The sequence below is a fragment of the Vombatus ursinus genome, unplaced genomic scaffold, assembly GCF_900497805.2.
Source record: "Vombatus ursinus unplaced genomic scaffold, bare-nosed wombat genome assembly UNPS02011014.1, whole genome shotgun sequence".
Taxonomy (NCBI): domain Eukaryota; kingdom Metazoa; phylum Chordata; class Mammalia; order Diprotodontia; family Vombatidae; genus Vombatus; species Vombatus ursinus.
In genome coordinates, this window is record NW_020950792.1 from 2,267,763 (window position 1) to 2,276,220 (window position 8,458).

Genomic DNA, 8,458 nt, shown 5'->3' on the forward strand with positions numbered 1-8,458 from the left:
CTTATTTACTTAGTGTAAGTGCAAATTATCCATAATTAAGAGTAACAATAACCCGAGTTACTTTCCTTATTGTTAATATTGAATCTGCTGCTCAGGAATGGCTAACCTATTCTGATTATTTGTTTAGTACAGAGAACTCCCTCTGATGTTTACATAGCTTTTCTTCCAACTTTCTCCTGTGTAAATTACAGTTGGCAAGAAGGATGGTTTCGAAATAAAGAACCTTAACCAGAAAGAAAACAAAACCGTACTTCAGAATTCTACCACATCCATTGCTACCTTCCTAACTTATATAGTTGGTCCTCTTCAAAAACGAAGGATGACTGGCAGGTGATATAAGCATCAGGGTGATGACTGGTAGCTTTCCGGATGAGCCACACATATGCCTGTACTAATTCTACAATGGACTTGTCCTTATGCATAAGAAGGCATCAACTCTATTCAGAAATTTAAAAAAAAATCAAAGAAAGAAGAGAAAGTCCTGATTTTCCCAACTCAGTCAGGAAGTTAAAGTATGCAGGCTATGGCATACCAAGAATATTTTCTATTTGGGGCAGGGCAGCTTTAGCCTGGGGTAGTAGGGTGACACAAGGAGACTTCAGAGAGCTCTGAATATCAAACTGGGAGAACCTTGTGGAACTGATGCCTCCTCCTCTTGACTACCTTCCTTTAGACCTTTTTGCCTCTCCCTCTTTTTCTCCCCAGAAAGCTGACTAATGAAGCACCTGCCCATTCCAGATCCAATTCTGCAAAGAATCTTAGCCCCTGTAATACTGCCAGTTCTAAAAGATACAGGTTTCCATCCAATGCAAACATAAAGAATTGCTTAAAGATGTAAAGAATTGTTTTAAAAAATTGTCAATTTGGGAGATGGTTACATTAACCAAAAGATTAATGTAAGAAATGCAACCTGAAAGCCAACAAGCAAATATTCTAAGTAACGCAGGGTGCACATTTCAGCATCCCTTTTGAACTGCCGAGCTCATAGAAACTGCAGCAAGGGGATGCATTAGAGCTACAGACTAGAGCGAAGACAGACGGCAAGCATGCATAAAATAATCACAGTGTCATGTTTCAGAATTCAAAGCAGGCAGAAACATGTTGCCGTTGTGGGAAGGCTTTCTGTAGCCCTTCTGAATATACGTTCAAAGATGAGTATTTCAAGAGATGTAATAGAAAGGGAAAATCCAAAGATTTTGTTACTCAAGGAAGGGTACAGAGAGAGGATTCCCCTGAGGACTGGAAACTAAATAAAAATATGCATGCTGTGGCTGCAGATAATAGAGACTCAGGCTGCGAGAGTGGGGTAGCCAGTTTAGAGATACAGTATTCAGCATATTCAGCATGGGCGAGAGTGATAGAAAAATAATCTGGTTAACACCCTGGGTAGAGGGAGAGATTCCACAGATGCAGCTGGATACAGGATCAGCAATGTCCATCATCTTGTCAGGAAATATCCTTCAAAAGTGTAAAAATTGATGGATACACACACCAGCTAAAGACTTATATTGGAGGGTGGGGGGAAGAGAGAATCTCCTTAGGAGTGATGCAAGCAAATGTAAATAAAGATATAGACAGATAAATGGATGGCTGGATGAATAAATGAATGAATGAATGAAGATAACCACCAGTACTATACAACTAATCCATATGCACACATGAAAGCAGGCCCCAAACATTTTTTCCCCCACTGTGGCTACCTCCTTAAAATTCAGCTAGGATTGCACTCTGAGCATATTTCACTCACCCCCACTGACCAACAGCCCAACAGCTGAACAGCTAAGCAGATTTTGAACATGAACCTGAAAGATACGAGAGTGGAAGATACTGAGAGAAAAGGCAGAGAGAGCTAGAGTTGACTGAAAATGCATACCACAGGTCCATTGGGCACACAAACCATATATACATATATATTCTAGGAAGAAATAAAAGATTAACCTGAAGAGCTAAAGGTCACTTTCATGGGGAGTCTGGGATAGAAAGTCCTACTTTTTCTTCCTTTAGTAAGGTGAGGTACTGCCATCATTTAATTTTGTAGCAGATCTTTGGCTTTTTAAATAGTCACTTTGGTGGCCTTATGGGGAGACTAAATTAGTTTAAAAAAAAAAAAAACCTCAAACATACTGTTAGGTTGACTAGAATACCTTATCTTTAAGTCTATGTTGAAAAGGTTTAGAGTGCCTTCTAAGCCTTTCAAGATGCCTGTGAAGTACCTGATTTTACTTGACCAAATATTTTCATTCCACACAATTTTAAATCCCCATAGTTGCTTTCCTGTGCTTTAAATGTCTTTATGCCAACTTTAATTTCCATCTCCTCAGCAGAATGTGATAACAGAATGAAACATTCTAAACAACTCTTTCAAGGGACTGAGAATTTAGTCACTTTGGAAAAGCTTCTCAGATCATCATTACCTGGTCTACTAAGCAATGACTATGTACATAATCCTGGCATAGAACTTGCTGTAGTTTGGAGGGAAGTTCATGATGGGGAGAAAATCAGTACTCTTCACCTTTGTAGGATAGGCAGTAGTCTTAGGGCTCATTTGAAATGTGTTAGAATTTAATAATTAAATCACTAAATGCAACCTTGTACCAAGGATGCTCCTTAAAATTCAGGAAATATTTGGCTCTGGTATCAGAGCAATGGAACAACATGTAAAAGAAATTTTGTTTATGTCAATGGACTCTTGGGCCTATGTGGGAGAGTAGGGAAATGGAAAGCAGGTAATAACACAATGATATGGCATGTGCTCTCATTCAAATGTAATTTTCTAATACATAGTGGATGCAATTAGGACATTAGCATTCCCAAAAATGAACGGGAAACTTTAGGCATTGGGAATAAACTAGCAGACCCTCTGAGGGCAAGAACAGCCCCAGGGAGCAGATGGATAAATTACTTTTTTCAACCTAGGTCTGAGCGTTCATTTATGTAGGCAAAACACACAAAAAAAGAGGTACTTGGGAATTGTCACATTGGCCATAATGAAGTAGTTATGTTTTGTCACTCAGATGCTGCAGGAATTTATGTTAAAGAGTAATTAAGAGATAATGCCTTCACAGCAATGTCTTACTTGTAGAGGGCTTTCGCCTCCTTTTCCTGTCTCTTTTGACCTTCACATTAGATCTTTGAGAACTTTTCAGGGATTACATATTCTAGAATCATGGAATAATAGCTCTATTATTAGGCCACTAGTTGGTGCAGTAAATAGAGCACTGGATCTGAAAGACCTGAGATCAAATCCTGCCTTATATATTAAATAGCTTTGTCACCCTGGACAAGTCACTTAACTTCTCTGCTTCAGTTTCTTCATCTACATAATGGGGATGATAATAATAACACCTACCTCTCAAAAGTTTTGTGAGAATAAAATTAAATAATATGTATAAAGCACTTTGTAAACCTTAACATAAATACATATTAGTATATTATATAACTGTAAATATAAATGCTTAATGATGATGGTGATGGTAGTAATAACTTGAGGTTCCTACCTCAAAAAGGCATCTAATCTGACAAAAGATGAAAATGGTCAGTGTGGGAGTGGTCATAGGAAGGTAGGCAACCTACTGAATTTCTGGTATAACTATAAATTGGTCCTATTGTTCTAGAAAATAATTTGAAATATTCTAGAAAAATCACTAAACCAAACATATCCTCTGAGTCAGTGATATCACTATTAGGCATATACTCCAAGGAGGTCAAGATTGAGGGAAAGGTCATATAAATAAAAATACATTTATAGTAGCACTTTTGTGGATGCTGATTAATTAGGAAATGGCTGAACAAATTGTGGTAGATAATAATAGCTAACATTTATATAGTGCTTACTATGTGCCAGGCCCTGTGCTTAGCACTTTACAAGTATTATCTCATTTGATCCTCACAACAACCCTGTGAGGTAGGTGCTATTATTATCACCATTTTACAGAAGAGAAAACTGAGGCAAATACAGGTTAAGTAACTTGCCCAGGGTCATACAGCTAGTATAGTCCAAGGTCTGAATTTGAACTCAGGTCTTCCTGACTCTAGGTCTAGAACTCTATTCACTGAGTCACTTAGTAATGGAACAGTATTGTCAGAAGGAAAAAAACAATAAAAACTTTAGAGAAATGTAGAAAGATTTGTATAAAATGATTCGAAGCAAAGTCAGCAGAACCAAAAAGACCAACTTACACAGTGATCACAGCATAAAGGACAATAACACTAAAAAACGTCAGGAAAAAATGTCTATGTTGGTTGCTATTGGTCAAGCTCATAATAATAATAATCTTTTTTTAAAAAAAGAAAAACAGAATTTTGATCAATGGAATGACCAGTCTTGACTTCAGAATACTACTGGCAAAATACGTCTCCCTCCCTTTGGTAGAGAAGTGGTGAACTACAGATGCAGAATGTGGCATATGTTGTCAGACATGGACGTGTTGGTTTGCTTTATTTTAATTATATTTTGTTACAAGGGAAGGCTCCTTGTTGGGGGAAGGGATGTCATCAGATAAGCATGATAGGAATAAAAAAATTTTTACTTAAAAAAAAAACTAAAAAACTAAATGAAAAAAGTCATCTGGTCTAGTCCCCAGCCTTTAGGTAATAAATTGCACCCATAACCATTTGAGATTGCTTAAAAATGATCAGGGAAGATTTGGCCAACACCTTTCCGAAAATTCTTCTTTATGTCTAGCCCAAAATTCTTACTCCTCCCATTTCTTATTACTCTTGCCTCTGATAGGATGAAAAACTACTGGGTGGCATCTTGTGCATAATAAACCTTCATATGCTTCAAAGCCATTATTAGTTAATCTACCTCTCTTGACCATTGCACCTTTGACCTCAACAACAAGGTGAGTTGCCTGAATCTATATAAGAAAGCAGGTGAGCTTGGAGAACTCTTTGGGGAGTACAAAATTGAAACTGAATGATTTGGTGGGCAGCACACAAATTCATTCCCTCCACTCCTGAATACCAAAGAGCAAAGTTGGCACATAGATATCAATGTAGTTTAATGCATCTCCTAGCAACAGGAATTAATATCCTATCTTCCAGAAGACTATAAGCCTCAAACCTGAGGTCACTTCACTTCTTTGCTCTTTTGCCACTCTTAATAGGACCCTTATTTTCCTCTGTCAAGATCTGAATGTGCCCCAAATTTATAGATATAGCTTTGAAATGTTATTTTCTTTGTAGAAACTTCATAGATTTTTCTTCTCCCATTCAAAAGCTTGGGAAACTACCTCATCCCACCAACCCTAGACAACTGCTGATTTCTTTTTCGGTATAGACAGGCAGCGCACAACCACTGTCCACCGCACAAGGTGTGCAGTGAGCTGCTGCTGCTTCTGCCTCTAGGGAGCCTTAATGTACTCGGATTCCCTCTGCAGAGTTCCTGATATGCTCCTAATCTCCTCTATATGGACTCCTGACAAGGCCCCAATCCTTTTCTGCTGAATGCCGATGACACAATCCTTTCCTTATATAGTCCCTCTAATCTTTTCCCAGTCTGCGTGGCTGATAGATGCTCTAGACTTGCTCTGCTGTTACAAGGGTCAAAAGTGTTTTGCTAGGATATTGTTGTGGAGAGGTTTTAAAAACAAACTGTGATATTACTTTAGAAATAGCACCACTTAATACGATAAAAAGGACTCTATTTTCCATTTTCCCAAATCAGAGTTAAACTAACATAAGAGGATGCTACATAAACACACAGCAATAAATATGTACAATATATAGATTTGTTTCTATTTTATTTCTGGTATAATGAATAGTTACTGTAAAGAAATGCAATCTCCATTCTGGTGAATAAAACTCTCCTTCTTGATCACATTAGCATTCCTAATAATGTGCTTTCTTTCCCATGTACCTAACATAGGAAAAATGTTTGTTTTAACCATTAAAAACATTTTAAAATATTTGAATGAAGGCCTGAAGTCTGTTACAGTTCTCTGGCATTTATATCAGATCATCAGTATTCTGATGCCTCAAAAAATTCCAATGAATGGAAGAAGAGAATTGTGGGCATATATTTAAATGTTTGTCATATTTTATAAGACACTCATCATGCTATTTCATATTTAAATGAAGTTTTACATTTATTAAATATCCATTTGCATATCCTGTCATAGGTATACATTTCTAAATGTTTCTGTTTCTTAATATATTTTCTGATAGCGAAATTGTAAACAATGTTCATAGCCTACTGAAATACAACATCTTCCTCAGGAAAAGAGTTACTTTTAAAAAACAACTGTTAAAAAAAAGTTGGCTTGAGCTTTTAAAAGTAAAGACTAGGGAATATTATCACTGATCTGCTCTTTTGAAATTCTCCTATAATACAGTACTTAAACTGAAAAATATGCCAGCTCATGAATAATACTAGGATCTTGACCTTTGGGTAATTTGGGAAAAGCTAATAAAATAGAGTGATATCTTTTCTACTTAGCAACGTAGCTTAGGAATGACTAGATATTCAAAATATGTTCAGCACAAAACCCATCAGGATTTTTAACCTTCTGACCTACTAAGGGATATATTACTGACTTGGATTTATGATGCTGTGTGGCTAAGCATTGAGCTAGGAATCTCTTTCTTCAGTGTATATACATACAATGCCTAGTAGTTGAATCATTTGTAGATTTCAAAGATCATTACTGATGTCATAAATCAAATCAATTTCAATGATGCTATCATGGCCAATTGGAGAAATGATTCTTGTATTTTAAATATGTTAAGTACTGTTATGCAACCTAGCGTTGCTTAGCAATAAAGTAAAGTCCACTTTTAAAACTGCCTGAAATCTTACCCTCATTAAATGGGTTGGTCATGTTTATAAACTACCAAAAGTAGTGGGACACGGTTGGAGAAAATTCACACAAGACATAGAATTCAGAGACTAAGGTAGTTACCATGTTTCTAACTAGACACACCAAGAAAAAAATTTAACTACTTTAGCATTTGACTATTACTTATGCAAAGTAATAGTTAACTATTACTTATGATTTGTGTGTAAGGAGTTGGCATCCTGACATAAAGTTTCTTAAGTTTCTGGACTGCTGTAGGAACTGTCCTCCCAGTCGCCAGAACTGTTGACCTGAAATAACACACCTGGCTAGCTCAATATTTCGGAACATGGTTGCGGTGCAGTGTAGAATTTCAGTCTCAGCCTTCAGCTTTTGGCCTGCACAACTGGCTTTTGTATCTTGCACTCAGGGACTCAGAACGGAGACCCTGTGCTGCTTTGTATACCATCTTCTCAAGTTTCTTAAAGTTACAACCAAAGGCCATCTCCAAAAATCTGCGTTCTAACTGCTGAATTGACTTCCCTGGTGATGATCGCAGCCATCTTTAGTTCCTAGTAGTGTAATTGCTGCGCTCCCTTTTTCTCCCTTAGGATAATTTTGTATTGGTGTGAAGTTCGGCTGTGAATGATCCCGGGCGAAGGGGAGGGTGAGTCTCACTGTAAATGGACTAGCTTTGTCCTAGGATACGCAAAATGTCTATAGAGCGTTGGCTGTTTGCAAACACTCGTGCGGGCTCCATTTGAATTTGACAGAACCCATAGAAAATGCGCGACGTGCAGAATGTCACAAGAGAATAATTTTAAACACGGGACAATCAGGAACTCGGCTGCAGAAGGCGTCCCCTTCAACCAGACTGGGCAGGTGACGCAAAAGGGCCACCGAAAAAGAGAACGTCAACCGTATTATTCATTCACCTATCTGGCTGTGCAAAATCAGGCTTTGGGCACCCTCCTCCACGTCCACCTACCCACCCAAATAGAAAAGGATGGAAAGGGCCTGGGCTGCAGTGCCAAGAGGCTGCCCCCCCCACTAGGATCCCCAGCTCTTCTTCCCTTGCTTCTATTTAGAAGGCGAAGGTAGAAACCACTAGCAACTCTTAACCCCCTTCTCCCCTCAGAGACAGCAGCAGAAACGTCTGTGTGTGTGTGTGTGTGTGTGTGTGTGTGTGTGTGTGTATGTGCAGACACGCCAAATACTTCGGACACGTCTGTCCTCCCGCCCTGGGAGCTGCACGTCCTCCCTTCCCCCACTCCTGATGTTTCCTCAAATCCCACCCTGGTGCAACAGCCTCGACATACTCCGCCTCCCCAGGTGCTGGGACAGAGGGAGGGGAAAGGGGGCGAAGTCCGAGTGGGGAGATGGAGGGATGGTGCAGTTAATGCATTAAATTCTACATTAATGGGGGAAGGGAGGGGAAGAGGTCAGGCAATGTGTCCGGCCCCCCTCTCCCTACTTGAATGCTGGAGGGAAAAAGGACAAATGTTCCTTTGCCTTCTTCAAACTCCAGGATGAGTCCCTGAAGCAACACCAGCTGAAGCTGTGTCTTGTGTTGTGCTGTGTGTATCAGATAGGCGCCCTGGGCCTGACCCCCCCGAGGCGGGGGAAGGGGGGGGTCGGGGAGGGGTTGATTGGGAGCTGAGAAACCCTTTCGCGAATTTAGT

The 8,458-nt window shown here is 39.1% G+C and overlaps 1 pseudogene; it reads right to left on the minus strand.

Moving 5' to 3' along the window:
• LOC114038414 overlaps positions 1–7,127 on the minus strand; it is a 31,674-nt pseudogene extending 24,547 nt beyond the window's left edge.
• Between the last annotated feature and the right edge of the window lie 1,331 nt (positions 7,128–8,458).